The 18,328-nt window shown below is 34.1% G+C and overlaps 1 long non-coding RNA gene across 1 annotated transcript in view; it reads left to right on the top strand.

Moving 5' to 3' along the window:
• The window catches only part of LOC309622612, a 29,246-nt gene extending 12,750 nt beyond the window's left edge, over positions 1 to 16,496 (top strand). Inside the window, exon 2 of the long non-coding RNA XR_014241028.1 lies at positions 3,123 to 16,496. This is a non-coding gene — a long non-coding RNA (uncharacterized lncRNA). The remainder of the gene's footprint in view (positions 1 to 3,122) is intronic.
• Positions 16,497 to 18,328: the final 1,832 nt, after the last annotated feature.

Genomic DNA, 18,328 nt, shown 5'->3' with positions numbered 1-18,328 from the left:
ATGCATCATTTGTTTATCTTCTTTCTCCAACTAAGTAATTGTAAAATGCCAACTGATTAGTCAAGGGATAAAACAACATTTGATGAGGTGATCAAGTAAGCTTATGGAGAATATGAGGATGAAGGTAGTCCTTGAAGAGGAGGGTTTAGATAGGCAAAGAAAGAATTATTTAGAATTTCAGGCAGAAGACAACATTGTATGCCACTGTGCAGAGTTTTATATGAAAGTCAGCTGATTTTTAAAAAATTTTAATTTCATTCATTCATTTACACACCCATCTATTCAACAAGCATTCATAGAGTGCATACCAGGTTCCAGGCATCATGCTAAGCCTTTGGGGTACAGAATAAAATAATGCACACTTATCCACAGTTGTCTCCAAACAATTCCATTGTGTTCATGATGTATGTGTAACAGATTTAATATACACCTGCATTATGCATTAAATCGTCACAATCTATAGGAGCTCATCCATAAAGCAGGCTGTTGTTGAGCAGATGTTGTAAACAAATGATGTAAAGCTAAGTGAGGAAACACTGACGACTCTTGTGACTTACTGAGCCATTTAAAATGAGCAATGAGCCAAAGCAGGAGTCCTACAGAGAAAGAATCAATAATGAATACATTATCATGCATATTTCCCTAAGACAAGGGTAATAATCATGTGGCATTCACTTATGTTACTAAATAATTTTAAGGAGCCTTCCCTCCCCTCCCCATGGACTCTAACATACCTATTTCTGGTACAAAGTAGAGAGATCTAGACTGCTGTTAACACCATAACTCTGTTAGAATTCTGCTGCCAGTGCATTTTTCAGAATCCATCGGCTCATTTAAACCTTCAGAGGGAAAATGGAAATTGAGCATGAGTTTTACATTAAAGCAATGTTGCACTGACTGAAAGCAATGTGGCATTCCACCATTTCATCAACTGTGCTGTAGCCTGGAAACTTTAAAGGATAGATAAGTAAATTCCTTGTCTTTTCTCTCACCTTACTTTCCAATCCCAAGTCGAATGCTAACCTTGTTTTTGTTATACTGTTAAAATGATTATTCCCATATCCTTTTAAATTATATTATTTTCTAAAAATATTAAGCTATATCTTTATCCTACTATCTATCCATGATTTTTATTACTCACTATTATCCTTCTCTAGCATTTCCTTAATATATTATTATCAGTAGCAAAGTTACATAATTCAATAAATGATGGTTTCATAAAATTCAACTATATTCACTAGGGGAAAAAATTAAAGGAGAAAGAAAACAGTAGTGCAGGGTATTTTGGCCAAGTTTTTACTTACTAGGTTTATCTTCTAGGTTGAAATGAAAAACATAATTCTGCTACTCCTTTAGCTATGTTCCCTTATGCCTTTCAGAGACCGAGATTCAAATCCAGGCAGAAGTGCATCCTAGTGATTAAAGATATATATATATATATATATATATATATATGCATATTTTAGGTTGGCAAAATGTTGATGATTGTTGATGCTGGATGTTGGGTACATTGACCTTCATTGTATTATTCTCTGCATTATCATATATGTTTGAAGTTTTCCATACACAAATTAAAACTTAAAATAAAAATGTATGTACACTTACATGATCCTCCAAAGAATAAATGATCATTACAAAAAATCTGGGGAAAAACAAAACTGTGTTTTTCACCCTATCTGTAAAAGTTATCCAAATCATTTAGTTTGCTCCTTAGAAAAAATATAATCTGTTCTATTGTTGAAGGAAATAACAGTTGGGATGTTTATGTGTCACCTTGGCTAGACTATAGTCCTCAGTAAAACACTTACCTAGATGTTTTTGTGAAGGTATTTTGTAGATGTGATTAATATCTATAATTATTTTACTTAATAAACAAGATTACATTAGATAATCTGGGGAGGAGAGTTGATTCTATCAGTTGAAAAACCTTAAAAGCAGAACTGAGGCTTCCCTCAAAGAGAGAAATTCTGCCTGTGTGCTCCTTCAGCTCATGCCACAGAATTCCAGCTGCACTTCTAGATGGCCCGCCATGTGGATTTTGGAGTTTCCTAGCCATCTCTTACAATTCCATAATCCAATTCCATAATTTCTAGGATTGAAAAAGTGAGGAATCATTATAAAGCTTTAGAGATTTTATAAAATTCTTACATTTTTGTTTCCAGGTTCACAAAGTCTAGACTGTGTTTTAGATAGAGTTAGGCTAAAAAGTCTGCATACTGGCCAAAGTCAAGCATTTTCAAATAGTACAAAGTATAAATGATTTTGTATACATAATTTAAGTGCATGTTGAAATTTAAGAATCATGAGCTAGAAAAGAAGAATTTTTAAGAATGTCTTTTGACAGAGGTTTTAATTTTCAAACCATTTTGCCTTTAAGATAACTTTTAGTAAATCCCCAATAATGACTAGGTGTCGTTTAGGGAATTATAGACTGGCATACAGGGTTCACACTGTTCTGTTTCAATATTAAATCTCTATTACTTTAATACATATTAATAGAGTTTGATGTAATGAGGAATAAGCAGAGATGCATCTTATTGGTGCAGGAGAAGGGATAATTTCTAATGTTACCAACAGAGGATAAATATATTTATGACTTGACATCCTGATTTAGCTGATGGTAAGAAATGAAATAGAGACCTCATTTTACTTTGGCACTTTAATGCCTGAAAATGGGACTCATCAAGATGCATTCCTCACTACTCAGCTTCAAAGAGAAACTTTACACATTCATCTAGATCTCTCTTCAGAATTGGTGGGCGCTAAAATAAAAATTAAAAGAATAAACTGCCCCCTTATCACATATGGCAATTGACATTTCCGAGGACCTATAAACCAACACATTCTCTTTTACTAACTTGACATCTGGTTATTGTAGACTCAAGAAATAAATGTCATTCTTTCCTGTTGGCCATTGATTTTACTCAATCTAGGCAATTTTCCATCCTTCTCTTTTGGGATTTACTCCTCAGAATGCCTCCAAATTCTGGACAAGATGAGGATAAGTTGCGTTTCCTTTTACACTTCATTAGCTTTAACAAATACGTAGCTGGCACTTACACAGACATCATCTTACCTGCTGTTCTGTTCCTCGCTATATTGCTTTCCTGCTGTTTTTACAGGTGGCGTTTAGGCAGTGCTATTCTGAGATATATCGTCATTACGGCATCATTGTCACAGACTTGCCGACACAAATCTGGGGACAAAAGTTAACTTGGAAAGATTACAGTCAAAATATCCAAAGCTCACAAGGCACAAAATGGAAAATAGTGTATATTTAAGACCACCTTCACCTCCCAAAATCATTGGAAAGAAATCACTATTCTTTCCACCCACATTATTGTTGCACTATTAAATAGTTTAATGTGAAATCCAGCATATTTGTTAATGCAGTGATGTTCTTTTTTCCCTTTATAAGGTTAGAGTATACCATCACTAGTACTAAAATAGACCACATTTTGTTCCACCTTTACACATCATTTTGATGTAGCTGTTTGGACTTTTGCCACTGCTTAGTGTTAACCACAGTGGTTATCACCAGATGTAAACAAATTTTAAGATGTCTCTTTTTAGGATTATCATGAAAATGTGAAACCAGGCATTTAACTTGAAAAAAATGAAGTCACATGCAAAGTTAAATGTAGGTCAACCCTTTATAAAACAAAGAAGCAACAAAATAAACAAAATAAGATAAACTCTCTTCTTGTTCCTTTGATCAACTAATGAATTTATTCATTAAATAAATAATTATTCCTTCCATGTGCCAGGCCCTGGAGATACAGTATCTTATAAGGGTCCATTGTCCTGGTCTTGCTCTATAGTTAACTTCAGTGTTGGGTTTAGGTCTCACTATGGCTAGCAGTCTGACACAAAAATAAAGGGCCTGCACAGAGGCTAAGGCTCCAAAAATCTGCCCTTTTCACTATCCCCCACTGCCATCCTTTTCCTTCTTTGTCTAAACCCTCTTCCCTGGGACTCTCTGTCATTAGCACATGGGGAGAAATTTCTGGGAAAATATAGCATGACCAGCAGTATCTTGCCCCTGGCAGAGGTTCCCTGGACAGAGATCATAGAACCCTATTTAACTTAACTGTCCCAGTGTCTGAAACCTTTTGGTATTGCCTATTGTTATTAGAAATTTAGATTATATTCCTTGCATTCTGTGTAATCTCTCAGCTTTCCTTTTGTACTCATGCTAAGTATGACACTACTCACTTGCCCTCATCAGGGGAAAATACCCATTTCTCCCTTATTTTAGGAGCTTCTCTAACAATGAAATAAGAAAGAAAAAAGAAATGAGTGAAAAATGCTCAAAATTGGCCAAAGAAAAAAAATTAACATGGTGGAACATGAAAACAACTGGAGTCAAATGACCATATTAAAAATTCCATATTCTTCATATCCAGTGTTTCCAGGCAACTCTGGCTGAAGTTAAATTCTAATTTGAAAAAAAAATGAAAAAGAAAAGCAGAACGAACAAAAAATAGTACTGTCACTCCTAGTTAATGAATGTCATTTTGTTCCATTGAAAATTATTTCATATGTTAGCCAGAAATGAAAATTTTGTCTTTGGGGAAAAAACCAAAAACGCCCAGAAAGTCACTGCTGTCCTGCCGCTTAAAATCGGGTGGTCTCCATAGTCAGTGTCAACTCCCCTCCCCCACTCCCAGTCCCACCCCGTTATCTCCAAAAAAAATCAAGCACATGTCCTCTTCTTTTCTGGAAGGAAGGAACATGCCATGTTCAGTGCCTGTGTGTTGCTTCTTCCAGAGAGCAATCAATTATTGATTGTGTGAGATTTCATAAATAAAGCCAAATGTAAGTAGGTGAGTAATCATTTCTGGTTCACCTTGAGAGAACAGTACAATGATAAGAAAAACAAAACATTGCCTGTGTTTCCAGTTCATTCTGTGCAAGTTCAGCAGATGCATGCGCTCTACAGTTCATAAGTATTCTTTCATTGTCAGCTGGGATGTTTGGCGTGTTAAAGCACCCAGACAAGAAAAATGACATCTTGAGAGTACCTACTATGTATCAGCAGCTTTATATACTTATATGGTTACTGTGCCAAACATCAGTTATATCAATTCTTTCTTCCTTTTTTTTTTTTTTTAATAAGGCTTATCTGACTGGTTCTGATCCTGATTATATTACTTGCTTGCCATGTGACCTTGGGCAAGTTTTTAACCACCAATTCCATTTCCTCATCTCCAAAATGGGGATAATACAGAAAGTTATTTCATAAGACCATTATGAGGACATACAACACATACATTTTATCACTTAGGCCTCAATCAGAAAAGCAGAACCAGTAGGAGATAAAAGCATACATATATATTAAATGCATTTGTTACAGGGAATTGGTCGTATATAATTGTAGGAATTAATTAAGCAGTCCCCATAAGACTGTTGTTTCCAGATCTGACGCCAGAGCTCAGAATCCACAGGACAGGCAGTCAGGAAAGGAAGATAGATGCAAGGTGGGAAAGATCAAGGGCAGGCTGGAACCTATAAGCTTGAGCTGGGTGCAGCACCACTGGGGGCCTGAGTCTGGTCTTATTGCTCCTGGTCTTAGTGGCATGTGTATCCTGCATATGCTGGGGCCCTTTGTCACAGAGATAAACACACACACCTGGTCCAGCAGTGCGAGCAGCTGATGGGTGATCCTGAGGAGGGAGAGCAATTGCAGGCTCAGCTGCTGCTTCACACCAGTGAGGTGAATCAGCTGGGCAGCAACAATGTGCACTTTTGGTAAGAAATGGCTGCTGCTTCCAAATCTCCCAAGAATCCTCCTTGCGGCCTCCCCTTACCAGAAACATAAAAGAAAGTGAATTCTGGGAAATGTAGTTCATCCTGGCAAAGTTGATACATTATAATAGTATTCCACACACACAGGTGGGCATATACCACATATTTGAGTTTTATTTGACTAACTCATAGTGTCTGTTGTATTATTTTGTTTTACAAGTTGCTTATTTTCACCCAGAAGTTTAGTAAGATTCAGGACAGATTTTATGAGTAGAAGGTGGTGGAGAAGACAGCTTGTCAAATTGAAAAGAGGTAGTCAGAACAAGTGGTCAGTTGACATAAAATCACAACTTATAATGGATTTATTATAAACAAAATTCAAAGTTAACAGAAAATTCATTAAAAGTTGAAATTTCTGATCTTTGTAAATCTGAGGCAGCTTCTTTCTCTCTACCAATTAAGATAAAATGTACCCAAGAATATCCCACTTTCAGCTCTCTTCCATAGAAAGTCCAGGAATGTAGTTCCTGCTTCTCTGAGTACTTATTTACTCAGTCATCTTCTAGGAGGATAGATTTTATTTTGAGATAGAGATTCATTTTATACATGGATTCTGTACGGGACCACTTTATTCTTGCTGAGGGCAAGATTCCTTTGCTGTTGGGGATAGAGTAAACTTATCATTAACTGCTCAATTAAGTTTATCTTCAGTTGAACAAGTGTAAATTCAGGTACTCTGACAGTATGTTAAATATGTTTAACCTTTCATGATTGTTAGTTTTATTCTTCAGTAGACAGTATTAGCTTTTGTTCTTTAATAGTAATATGGTGACTCTTTAAGTTCTTCTAATTAACTTTTAAAGTTGGGTGCATTTTGTTCCTTTGTGCCTTGGAATCTTCATGGAATTGAGGAAATTTCACAGTCACAAGCCCTGACTGCTTAGAGCAGAGTCTCAATGTAGTCTATATAATATCAACTGAGATGTTTTTTAAAAATGAATTCAGCTCATACAGAATGGGATTAAGATTTATTATAAGGTCTCTTATGGAGATCAGGATCTGCATTTTTTAACAAATCAAGATTTTTTAGGATTACACTTTGAGAACATTATTTTAAAAAATACTGTGTCAAGTTAGGGCTGGCTTTAGAAAGAGAATGATATGTGTAGATATGTATAGATGCAGCAGGAGAAGGAAATTCCCAAAGGGAGTGTGAGGCATGTTGAGGAGATAGCTTTCTCTCTTGTAGAGTTTTGCCTAAGAACATTTGACATCTGCTTGCTTAGTGCATTTTAAGTTCCAGAATCAATTTCCTTCTCTCACATCACAGAGACTCAATGAACCATTTACTCTGAGGTCTTGCAAATGTATCTGAATCTGGGAAACTTTTACTCTTTCCTTCTTTCTCTTTTTATTGTTCTCTTTATTATATCCATATTATTTGGATATTCATACTTCTTTTCTCTTTATTAATTTTTATTTTGTTTTCTATATCTCTTTACTTTCTCCCAACATCTGTGAAATTTACCCCATATGATCATTCAGCTCACAAATTCATTTTCAGCTATTTACATTCCATAGTTTTCCGTTCTGTTGTGTTATTTATCTCATTAGCATCCAACATGGTAATAGTTTCCTTTTCTTGGTTAAATATACTTATCATGCTTATTTTAATTAGTTCACTGCTTCAATAATTCTTCAGATGATATATACTGTTCAGTTTCTGTTTTTCTTTTGAAATTTTTCTATTCTTCAGTTATTTTGTATTCTGGCCTGTGAGCTCCTATTCTCCTGTATAGCAGCTTTTCTCTTTTGGTGATGTGTATTGGGAAAGAGCTAAGGACCCACTTCATTCATTTTGTACAAAAATATTTAACATAAATATGTGTCATTAAGGAAAACTAAATTTTAACATATTCTAGGTATTTATATTTTGTTTGGTAGTTTTAATTTTCTGAACTGGTATATATGTTCATAATAATATCTATTAAAAAATAATCAGAGTACCTGTACCAGGCTGTGTGTTAAATATTTGACCTACAGTATCAACTGGGATTGTATTTAATGGCAACAAGCAAATAATTGACTAGTACTGACATAAATAAGAAAATTGTTCAACACAAAAATTCTGGAGATAGGCTGTTTGGGGCTTGTGTAAACTGCAAAAAAGTTTCAAAGGGGATATTGTTCCTTCTGTCTTCTTATTCCAATTTAGCTTTTGGCTTCCATCACAGGATGATAACTGCTGCACTTCTGTTAATCAAAATCATTTTTTGATAATCTACATAGGAATCATGGAGTAGGTCAAAGGATAAAGGGCGAAATGAGATGCTAGGTTAGTTGTGCATTATATAAACTTTCCTGGTTACCTTACCTAATATCTTTCTCTTATATCATATTGGCTAAACTTGAGTACAAAGCCACTCATAGTTGTAAAAGAAAATTGGAAGACCAGGACAGCGAGGGAGCATCCCCGCTTCTATCACCAATGAAAACACAAGAGACAGGGGCTTTGGAAGGCTTCATACATATCACCTCACTGGATCCTTATACAAACTTGGTGAAGTATGTATGCAGCACCTACACTGGTGCTATGGATTTTTGAGTGTTAGAATATTATTCTTTCCTATTATTTTCTGACCTTATAAAGGCCAGCATCAGGAAGAATGCCTTAAATATTAAACTTTTAGTTGTGCATGGGCCCAGAAAGCCAAGAATGGAGGCAGGGGAGAGTAATTTACCATAGGAACCATGGAGGAGCTTCTCTGATTTAGTTTTGAAAAACAGATATGAGAAGAGGTGGATAAGACAAAATGAGTAAATATAATATGCTATCCTATATGGGATCCTGGAACAGAAAAGGACATTAGGTGAAAACTAAGGAAATCTAAATAAAATACGGACTTTCTGTAATACTAATGTATCAATACTGGTCTATTAATTGTAACCAATGTACCATACTAATGTACGATGTTAACAGTAGAGGAAACTAAGTGTGGGGTATATGGGAACTCTTTCTATGGTACCCTATCTTCTTAATTTTTCTGTAAATATAAAACTATTCTAAAAATTAAGTTTATTTAAAAGAAAAAAAGTAGATCTGTGCAGAGCCAAGACTGTACTGTGTCACTTTTAAGATGTGCCTTGAATTCTTCCATCTTCAGGGAGCAGAGTTGACCATGGGCCCCAGCTTATGCACCCTGAAATCCATTGCTCATTTGCTCCCAGACAGCGACTGGTCATGGTAGGGGAATACTAAGCAGGCTTGTTTATAGGAGATATGGGACTCTTCTAATGGGAAATTTTGTTCTGAGAATTCCCTGATGGCCTAACTCAACTTTCTGTAAACTCCACTGCATTCTAAGATACTTCTATTCAATCTTCTATCCATCTCTTCTGCACACAGTGTCAGTCATGTGTTGCCTGATGGCTCCCTAGATCAAAGCCCTCTCTAAATTTTCTCTCACTGTTGGGTCTCCTAATAAAGTCTTTGCATACTTGATCCTATCTTATCATTTGCTTCTCAGAAAACCTGGACTAACACTAAAACCTTGTGATTGCCACATTAGGTGAAAAACAACAACAACTTAAAAATTCAACACACATTTGTGAGAAAAACTCTCAGCAAATTAGGATTTTAAAGAAACAACTTTAACCTGAAAAAGAGCAGCTGTAAAAACTTAACAGTTAGCATCTTATTTAATGGTGAAATATTGAACACTTCCCCCTTTGATTAGGAATAAGACAAGGATATCTACTCTCACTACTTCTATTCAACATTGTAGTAGAGACCCTAGTCATTGTAATAAAGAAAGAAAAGGATTAAAATCAAAAAAGAATAATCAACACTGTCTTTATAATTATTGGCATGATTGCATAGAATATCCTTAGGAATGTACAAAACTAGAACTAGAACTAATATATGAATTTAGCAAGTCAAAGGATACAAAGTTAATATAAAATATATCAATTGTGTTTTTATATACTATCAGCAAACCATTAGAAAACATACTTTTATTTTTTTATTGACATATAGGTGATTAACAATATTGTGTTAATTTCCGCTGTACAGCAAAGTGATTCAGTTATACATATATATACTTTCTTTTTTTACTGTTCTTTTTCATTATGGTTTATCATAGGATATTAAACATAGTTCCCTGTGCTATACAGTAGGACCTTGTTGTTTATCCATTCTAAATATAATAGTTTGCATCTACCAACCCCAAATTCCCAGTCCATCCCTCTCCCTTCCCCCCTCCCCCTTGGCAACCACCAGTCTGTTGTCTATGTCTGTGATTCTGTTTCTGTTTCGTAGATAGGTTCATTTGTGTCATATTTTAGAGTCCACATATTAGTGATATCATATGGTATTTGTCTTTCTCTCTCTGACTTACTTTACTTAGTATGATAATCTCTAGTTGCATCCATGTTGCTGCAAATGACATTATTTTGTTCTTTTTTATGGCAGAGTAGTATTCCATTGTATACATGTACCACATCTTCTTTATCCATTCATCTGTCGATGGACATTTAAGTTGTTTCCATGTCTTGGCTATTGTGACTAGTGCTGCTGTGAACATAGGGGTGCATGTATCTTTTTGAATTATAGCTTTGTCTGGAAATATGCCCAGGAGTGGGATTGCTGGATCATATGGTAATTCTATTTTTAGTGAGAAAACATAATTTTAAAATATTTTGCAATATTATCAAAAAACATAAAATAATTAAGAATAAATTTGATAAAGTTTTTAGGACCTTTATACTAAAAATTACAGAACAGTACTGAGACAAGTTGTCAGAAACCTAAGAAATAATGTGAAAAACGTGTGTGTAAATTAGAATAGCCAAATCAATTTTCAAAAAACAAAAAAAAAAATTGAAATATTTATTTTACCTAATTTTAAGACCTACTGTAAATATATAGTAATCAATACAGTGTAGTGTTGATGAAAGAATAAACATGTAGATAAACAAAGCAAAATGAATATTTCAGAAATAAATGCAAACATGTGGTCAAGTGATTCTTGACAAAGTTGCTAAGGCAATTCCATGGGGAAAGAAATTTTTTTTAAACATATAATGTTTAAAAAAATATATTATAGAAAAAAACATATTATTGCTCATTGTTGTAGGCAGAATTATGGTCTCCCAAAGATGTCCAAATACTAATCCCCTGTACCTGTCAATATGTTACCTATGGCAAAAGAGACTTTATAGGTGTGATCTAGGTTAAGGATTTTGAAATGAGAAAATAATTCTGAATTATCCAAGTGGCTCAGGCTAATCACATGAATCTTCAAAAGTGAAGAATTTTTCCTGCCTGAGTCAGAAAAAGGTGTCACATGAAAGGGCCTTTACTAGCTATTGCTGGCATTGAAAGTTGGGGATAAAGGGCCACAAGCCAAGGAATGTGGACATCCTCTAGAAGTCGTGGGTGGTCCTCAGATGACAACCAGCAAGGAAACAGGGACTTCCATCCTGTAACTGCAAGAAACTGAATTTTGCCAACAACTGAGGTGAGTCAGGAAATAGATTCTCCCCTAGAGCCTCCAAAAAAGAATGCAGTCCTCCAAAACCTTGGTTTCTACCCAGTGAGATCCATGTCAGATTTCTGACATCCAGAACTTTAAGATAATGAATTTGTATTGTTCAAGCCACAGCGTATGTGATATTTTATTATGAGAGCAATAGAAAATTAATGCAACCATATACAAAAAAGTTAATTTGAAATGTATCAGAGAATTAAATATAAAATAAAAAAAGGTGAAAACTCTTAGAAGAAGGCATAAAGGAAAATCTTTACATATTTGGATAGGCAAAGATTTCATAGAACACAACAAAAACATGAAACATAAAAGAACAAAAAAAATAACAAAATTCAAATTTATCCAAATTAGAAATGTTTTCTCTTTGGTAGTCACCATTAAGAAATCAACAAGGTAAGTCTCAGATTGGTAGAACATATTTACAATATATATACCTGACAAATGATATAAGATAAATACTTAAAATAGTAGAATATTTGATCAAAAGACATATAATATGGCCAGTACTTACACAAAAAATATGCTCAACCTCATTTAACTTTCATGGAGTTAAAAATTAAAGCTACAATTACATACTACTCACATCTCTTAGAATGGCTTACATTAACGAGAGTGACCATGGCAAGTGTTGATGAGATGTAGTGGAGCTGGACTCTAATACAGTGCTGGTGAAAATGTAAAATGGTACAACTACTTTGGAAAACCCTTTGTCAGTTTCTAAAAAAGATAAACTTGTACCTACCATAGGACCCAGCCATTTCCCTTTCTAGATATTTCCCCAAGAGAAATAAAAACATATATCTACACAAATAGTTGTACAAAAAAATGTGTACAGAAGCTTTATTCATAAAGATAAAACGGAAAACAATCCGAATGTCTATCAACAATTCAATGGACAAATAAAAAATGATAAATTCATGCAACTGAATACTCGTCAGCAATAAAAAGGAAACAGCTATGATACAACAACATGGATGAATCTCAAAATCATTATGCCGACTGAAAGAAGACACAGAAACACAGAAGTACATATTGTAAGATTCCATTTATATAAAAAAAACTAATATATAGTGATAGAAACAGATCAATATTTCTTGCTGCTGGAGTGAGAAGGGAATTATGAACTTCAAAGGACTATGAAGAATCTTTTGAAGAAGATGGAAAAGTCTGTATCTTGATGGTATATGGTTGTAATTCTGGGCAAAAGAATTTGCTGTAGTTTGAAAAGCATGAACTTTAGAATCCAGAAGGCCTGGGTACAAAACTTGTCACTAGAACTTACTAGCTTTGAAATTGTAGAGGACTTATTTGACTCTCTGATTTTCAGCTTAATCATCTCTAATCACACAGAAAAATATTCTGACAAGTGTTGTTTTGATGTTTAAATAAAAACACGTTAAAATGCCTAACAAAAAATCATGTACATTATAGGTTGTTATAACATTTTTGTGAAACTTGCTTTCTTTTTTTTTTTAATTGGGTTGTTGACACAAATTGTGAATGATTTCAGATATCAATTTGCTTAATAATTTATAGTTTTACATAATTTAAATCATTTAAAAATTAAAAGGGCTTACGTACTTTCATTATAAACCCTACCAACATTTTATCTGTGTTTAAATGAGCTTGCAAATCATTCCTCTCATCTTCTAGCAATCTTGTTCCTGATTTCCTCATATTCAACTGCCAAGATCTTAATTGTTTCTAATAGAATGAAATGTGTTTAGCCACCTTGGTCACTGCCATGATCAGTTCCAGTGCCTTGTACTATTTGTCTCATATATTGGAGACTGCTAAGAATTGGAATTATAAGATCATAAATATAAGAAAGGGTTAGATATTGTTAGTAATGTGTTAAGCAACCATTGCATTTACATCTGAGCTGCTGTATTCAATAAACATATTTCTGTAATAAGAATATTATTGTCCTATGAACTCAATTTATTTTACCCTATGTAGGTTATTAGAGGACACCAGGAGATTTGCACTTTTATTCTATGGTTCATATCTCACAGAGACATCCATTAAATTATCTTTCAAGGCGCAATTTAAATAACAACTTCTCTTCAAACCTCCCCTGATCTTCTCTGCAAAAAAAGAAAAACATGGTAATTTAAGTAATAAGGCCTTCAAGATATATAATCCATTCCCTTTATTTAGGAAGTAGTTAGAGAAGTAATAATATTACTTGTCTAAAGGAAAACAGCAATATCATGTCAAAGCTAGGACTGGGATAGAGGTTCATGTTCCCTTACAATTCAGTATTCATTCACTACACTATTTTGACATTTTTTACATCTTCTGAAATAATATAGCCATTTGTTTTTCTATTTATTTTTCTACTTAGCCATGTACATTATTTAGAATACAGAATTTGATTTTGTAAATAAGAAATGCTCCAAATGGTGACTTAAATAAGAGCTATTTATTTCACTCATGTTTCAAATCAGAGTTGAGCTTTCTGGCACTTGTTGGCTGATGCCCCCATCCTCCCTCATATGTGGTTTCCATTTTGGAGTCCAAGATGACTGTTCAGCCTTTGCCATAGCCCAAAGAGTGTGAAAGGGTGAAGATGAGTGACAAGAAAGCAATTTCCTTTAGGGTGACCATGCACAAGTTGCACACATCACTTTGTCACATATTCTGTTGGTTTCATGGTCACAGCTAGAAGCATGAAAAGGGACAAGTAGAATCTCCAGCTGGGTGAATGATTCTTCATAAAATCAGGAATTATATCATGAATGAAGTGAAGAATGCAAAGTGACAAATAATTTGTGGTGTCTGTCACAGAATACTTTATATGAGGACCTACCATCTGTTTTTCTGGCAAACCCTAAAGAATCTTGAAAAAAAGTTCCTTTATCATATCGCTGTTAGCATAGAAAATTACATCATAAGTTTACATAGTTACAAAGTTTATAAATCCCAGCACATTACATATATTGACATTTTAAATTATGTTTTGATATCCAGTATCGTCTATTTTAAAATAAAATAAAAAGAGGTAAAACTGTCATTCTTTGCAGATGACATGATACTATACGTAGAGAATCCTAAAGATGCTATCAAAACTACTAGAGCTAATCAGTGAATGTGGTAAAGTAGCAAGATAAAAAACTTAATGCACAGAAATCTCTTGCATTTCTATACACTAATGATGAAAACTCTGAAAGAGAAATTAAGGAAACACTCCCATTTACCATTGAAACAAAAAGAATAAAATACCTAGGAATAAACCTACCCAAGGAGACGAAAGACCTGTATGCAGAAAACTATAAGACACTGATGAAAGAAATTAAAGATGATAGAAACAGATGGAGAGATATACCATGTTCTTTGATTGGAAGAATCAACATTGTGAAAATGACTATACTACCCAAAGCAATCTACAGATTCAGTGCAATCCCTATCAAACTACCAATGGCATTTTTCACAGAAGCAGAACAAAAAATTCACAATTTGTATGGAAACACCAAAGACCCTGAATAGCCAAGCAATTTTGAGAAAGAAAAATGGAGCTGGAGGAATCAGGCTCCCTGACTTCAGACTATACTACAAAGCTACAGTAATCAAGAGAGTATGGTACTGGCACAAAAACAGAAATATAGATCAATGGAACAGGATAGAAAGCCCAGAGATAAACTCACACACATATGGTCACCTTATCTTTGATAAAGGAGGAAAGAATATACAATGGAGGAAAGACAGCCTCTGCAATAAGTGGTGCTGGGAAAACTGGACAGCTACATGTAAAAGAATGAAATTAGAACACTTCCTAACACCGTACACACAAAAAAACTCAAAATGGATTAAAGACCTAAATGTAAGGCCAAACACTATAAAACTCTGAGAGGAAAACAGAGAACACTGTATGACATAAATCACAGCAAGATCCGTTTTGACCCACTTCCTACAGAAATGGTAATAAAAACAAAAATAAACAAATGGGACCTAATGAAAGTTAAAAGCTTTTGCACAGCAAAGGAAACCATAAACAAGACGAAAAGACAGCCCTCAGAATGGGAGAAAATATTTGCAAACGAAGCAACTGACAGGATTAATCTCCAAAATATACAAGCAGCTCATGCAGCTCAGTATGAAAAAACAAGCAACCCAATCCAAAAATTGATGGAAGACCTAAATAGACATTTCTCCAAAGAAGATATACAGATTGCTGACAAACACATGAAAGGATGCTCAACATCATTAATCATTAGAGAAATGCAAATCAAAACTACAATGAGGTATCACCTCACACAGGTCAGAATAGCCATCATCAAAAAGTCTACAAACAGTAAATGCTGGAGAGGGTGTGGAGGAAAGGGAACACTCTTGCACTGTTGGTGGGAATGTAAATTGATACAGCCACTATGGAGAACAGTGTGGAGTTTCCTTAAAAAACTAAAAACAGAACTACCATATGACCCAGTAATCCCACTATTGGGCATATACCCTGAGAAAACCATAATTCAAAAAGAGTCATGTACCACAACGTTCATTGCAGCTCTATTTACAATAGCCAGGACATGGAAGCAAGTTAAGTGTCCATTGACAGATGAATGGATAAAGAAGATGTGGCACATGTATACAATGGAATATTACTCAGCCATAGAAAGAAACGAAATTGACTTATTTGTAGTGAGGTGGATGGACCTAGAGTCTGTCATACAGAGTGAAGTAAGTTAGAAAGAGAAAAACAAAAACCATATATTAACACATGTATATGGAATCAAAAAAAAAATGGTTCTGAAGAACCTAGGGGCAGGACAGGAATAAAGATGCAGACGTAGAGAATGGACTTGAGGACACAGGGCGGGAGAAGGGTAAGCTGGGACAAAGTGAGAGAGTAGCACTGACATATATACGCTACCAAATGTAAAATAGATAGCTAGTGGGAAGCAGCCGCGTAGCACAGGGCGATCAGCTCGGTGCTTTGTGACCACCTAGAGGGGTGGGATAGGGAGGGTGGGAGGGAGACACGAGAGAGGGGATATGGGGATATATGTATACGTATAGCTGATTCACTTTGTTATACAGCAGAAACTAACACAACATTGTTAAGCAATTATACTCCAATAAAGATGTTAAAATTAAAAAAAAAACTATATGAGATACTATACTAGGTATAATCTTTGGATATATTTCTTTCCATAAGGAGTGTTCCAGTTTATACAGAGAAAAGAAAAAAAAAAAAAACAACACATTGTGGAACTATACATAAAAGTTAGATAGGCTTGGCATTAGGAAATTTTGAAATTGATAAAGCTCATCATTAATATCTTTAAATTTCCTTTTGGTACTATTTCCCAATTTCCTCAAATTATTTTCTCTCTCTTCACTATGCATAATAATCTTCAGACTACCAAATAACAATGCTGATCAAAACTCTCCGTCTTTCTCATTGTGATAGAGGAAATGAATTAATACAGTGGAACGTTTAATATGCTACACTTTCTAGCAGTATATATGAGGTTCAGCTGAACCAACCAGAGAAAACACTGTTTACACCAATGGAATAATTGTTCCTGATGGAACTTCAGACACCATAGGCAACCACTTGCAAAGAAGGAGACGTTTTGAAATCCTAAAATCACTGGGGCATTGTTTTGCTGGCTAATCTGTATATGTATAATGCCTGTCTGAAAGCATAGAATAAAATAGTAGAATTTACAATGTAAATTATGAAGCAAAGAAGAACAGGGAACAAACATAATAGTGAATCTTCAAATAGTCTAGAAAAGCTTCCTACAAAAAGAGAGATTTGGATAGTTCTTTAAGAACAGATATACTTTGAACAATTAAAGAGAAAGAAGGACTTGGGAAGAGAAAGGGCATTCAGGTAGAGGAACAACAAGCACAAAGAATAAGCATGGCAGGTATGGGGAGGCAATATGCTTTTCAAGAATAATTTAAATTAAAACGTATTAAGTTTACCAGTAGCTCTTGTTAGATCTAGATGACTTTCACAATACTCAATGTAGAATGACTGCTTTTCTGATAAAAATGCACAAAAATTTAGCTAAATGTTTTCTCATGTTAAAAATCTACCTAATATACAAAATGGACATAAAACACTTGTGATATTGGATCATTTTCATGGTTGTCTACAAATACAGTATATGATACACTAATAAAATTTAAGAACTGGAAAAAGAAATACACTAAAAAATTATCCCTTAACAATCAAATATGTAATATTTTTTCTCCTTGTATTTGTATTTCTATTCTATTTTTACCATAGAATTGTATTATATATTTTCAAGCCTTTTAATGATCATCATTTAGAGTTTATTATGAAAAAAAACTATATACAAAATTTGAATATTCTGTGCTCATATGGTTTGAAGTTTAATTTTTTCCTATTGTATCCTAGTTATTATTATAAGTGTATAATAAAGTTATACATTTCTATAATTATTAGTTATAAAAAAGGTTTCACAATGTCTCAGATGCTTGGGGTTATTTTCCTTTTAAAAATTATCTCTGTGTTAATATCACTTTTTGCTCAATTGAGACAATTCAGCATCAATATAATTCCTATTTTTGCATTGTGTATATATGTTTATATATATGTATAATTATAAGCCAATTTACCAAAAATATAGTTGAGGGTGGGAAGAATGTTGTTAAAAAGCAACGTCCCTAATTCTTGGACACCTGAGTTATATGTCAAAAAATCACATTGTGACATATTATCACATATTTTGAATAATCTATCAATTGAAAAGCCTATGAGGTACTCTTTCAATTTGTTGAAAGCAAACCATCTGGAAATCACATGATATATAAAAATATTTGTTACCAGTCATTACTGTCATTCACTTTCTGGACACTAAACTGAAATTTTGAATCATCCCTTTATTTCTGCTCTCAATAAACTGTATACAATAGGGCAATTTACAATTGTAATATTAAGAATAAGGGTTAATATTTATTTAGAAAAATGGGTGAGGGAGACTCCTCAAGGGGAGAAGGGAAAGAAGAAACACTGGCTTGTTCTCAGGAAGGTTAAGCTTATGAAAGTACACATA

This window comes from Balaenoptera borealis (genome assembly GCF_965194805.1).
Source record: "Balaenoptera borealis genome assembly, chromosome: 2".
NCBI lineage: Eukaryota > Metazoa > Chordata > Mammalia > Artiodactyla > Balaenopteridae > Balaenoptera > Balaenoptera borealis.
This window is presented reverse-complemented; position numbering and strand designations above follow the sequence as displayed.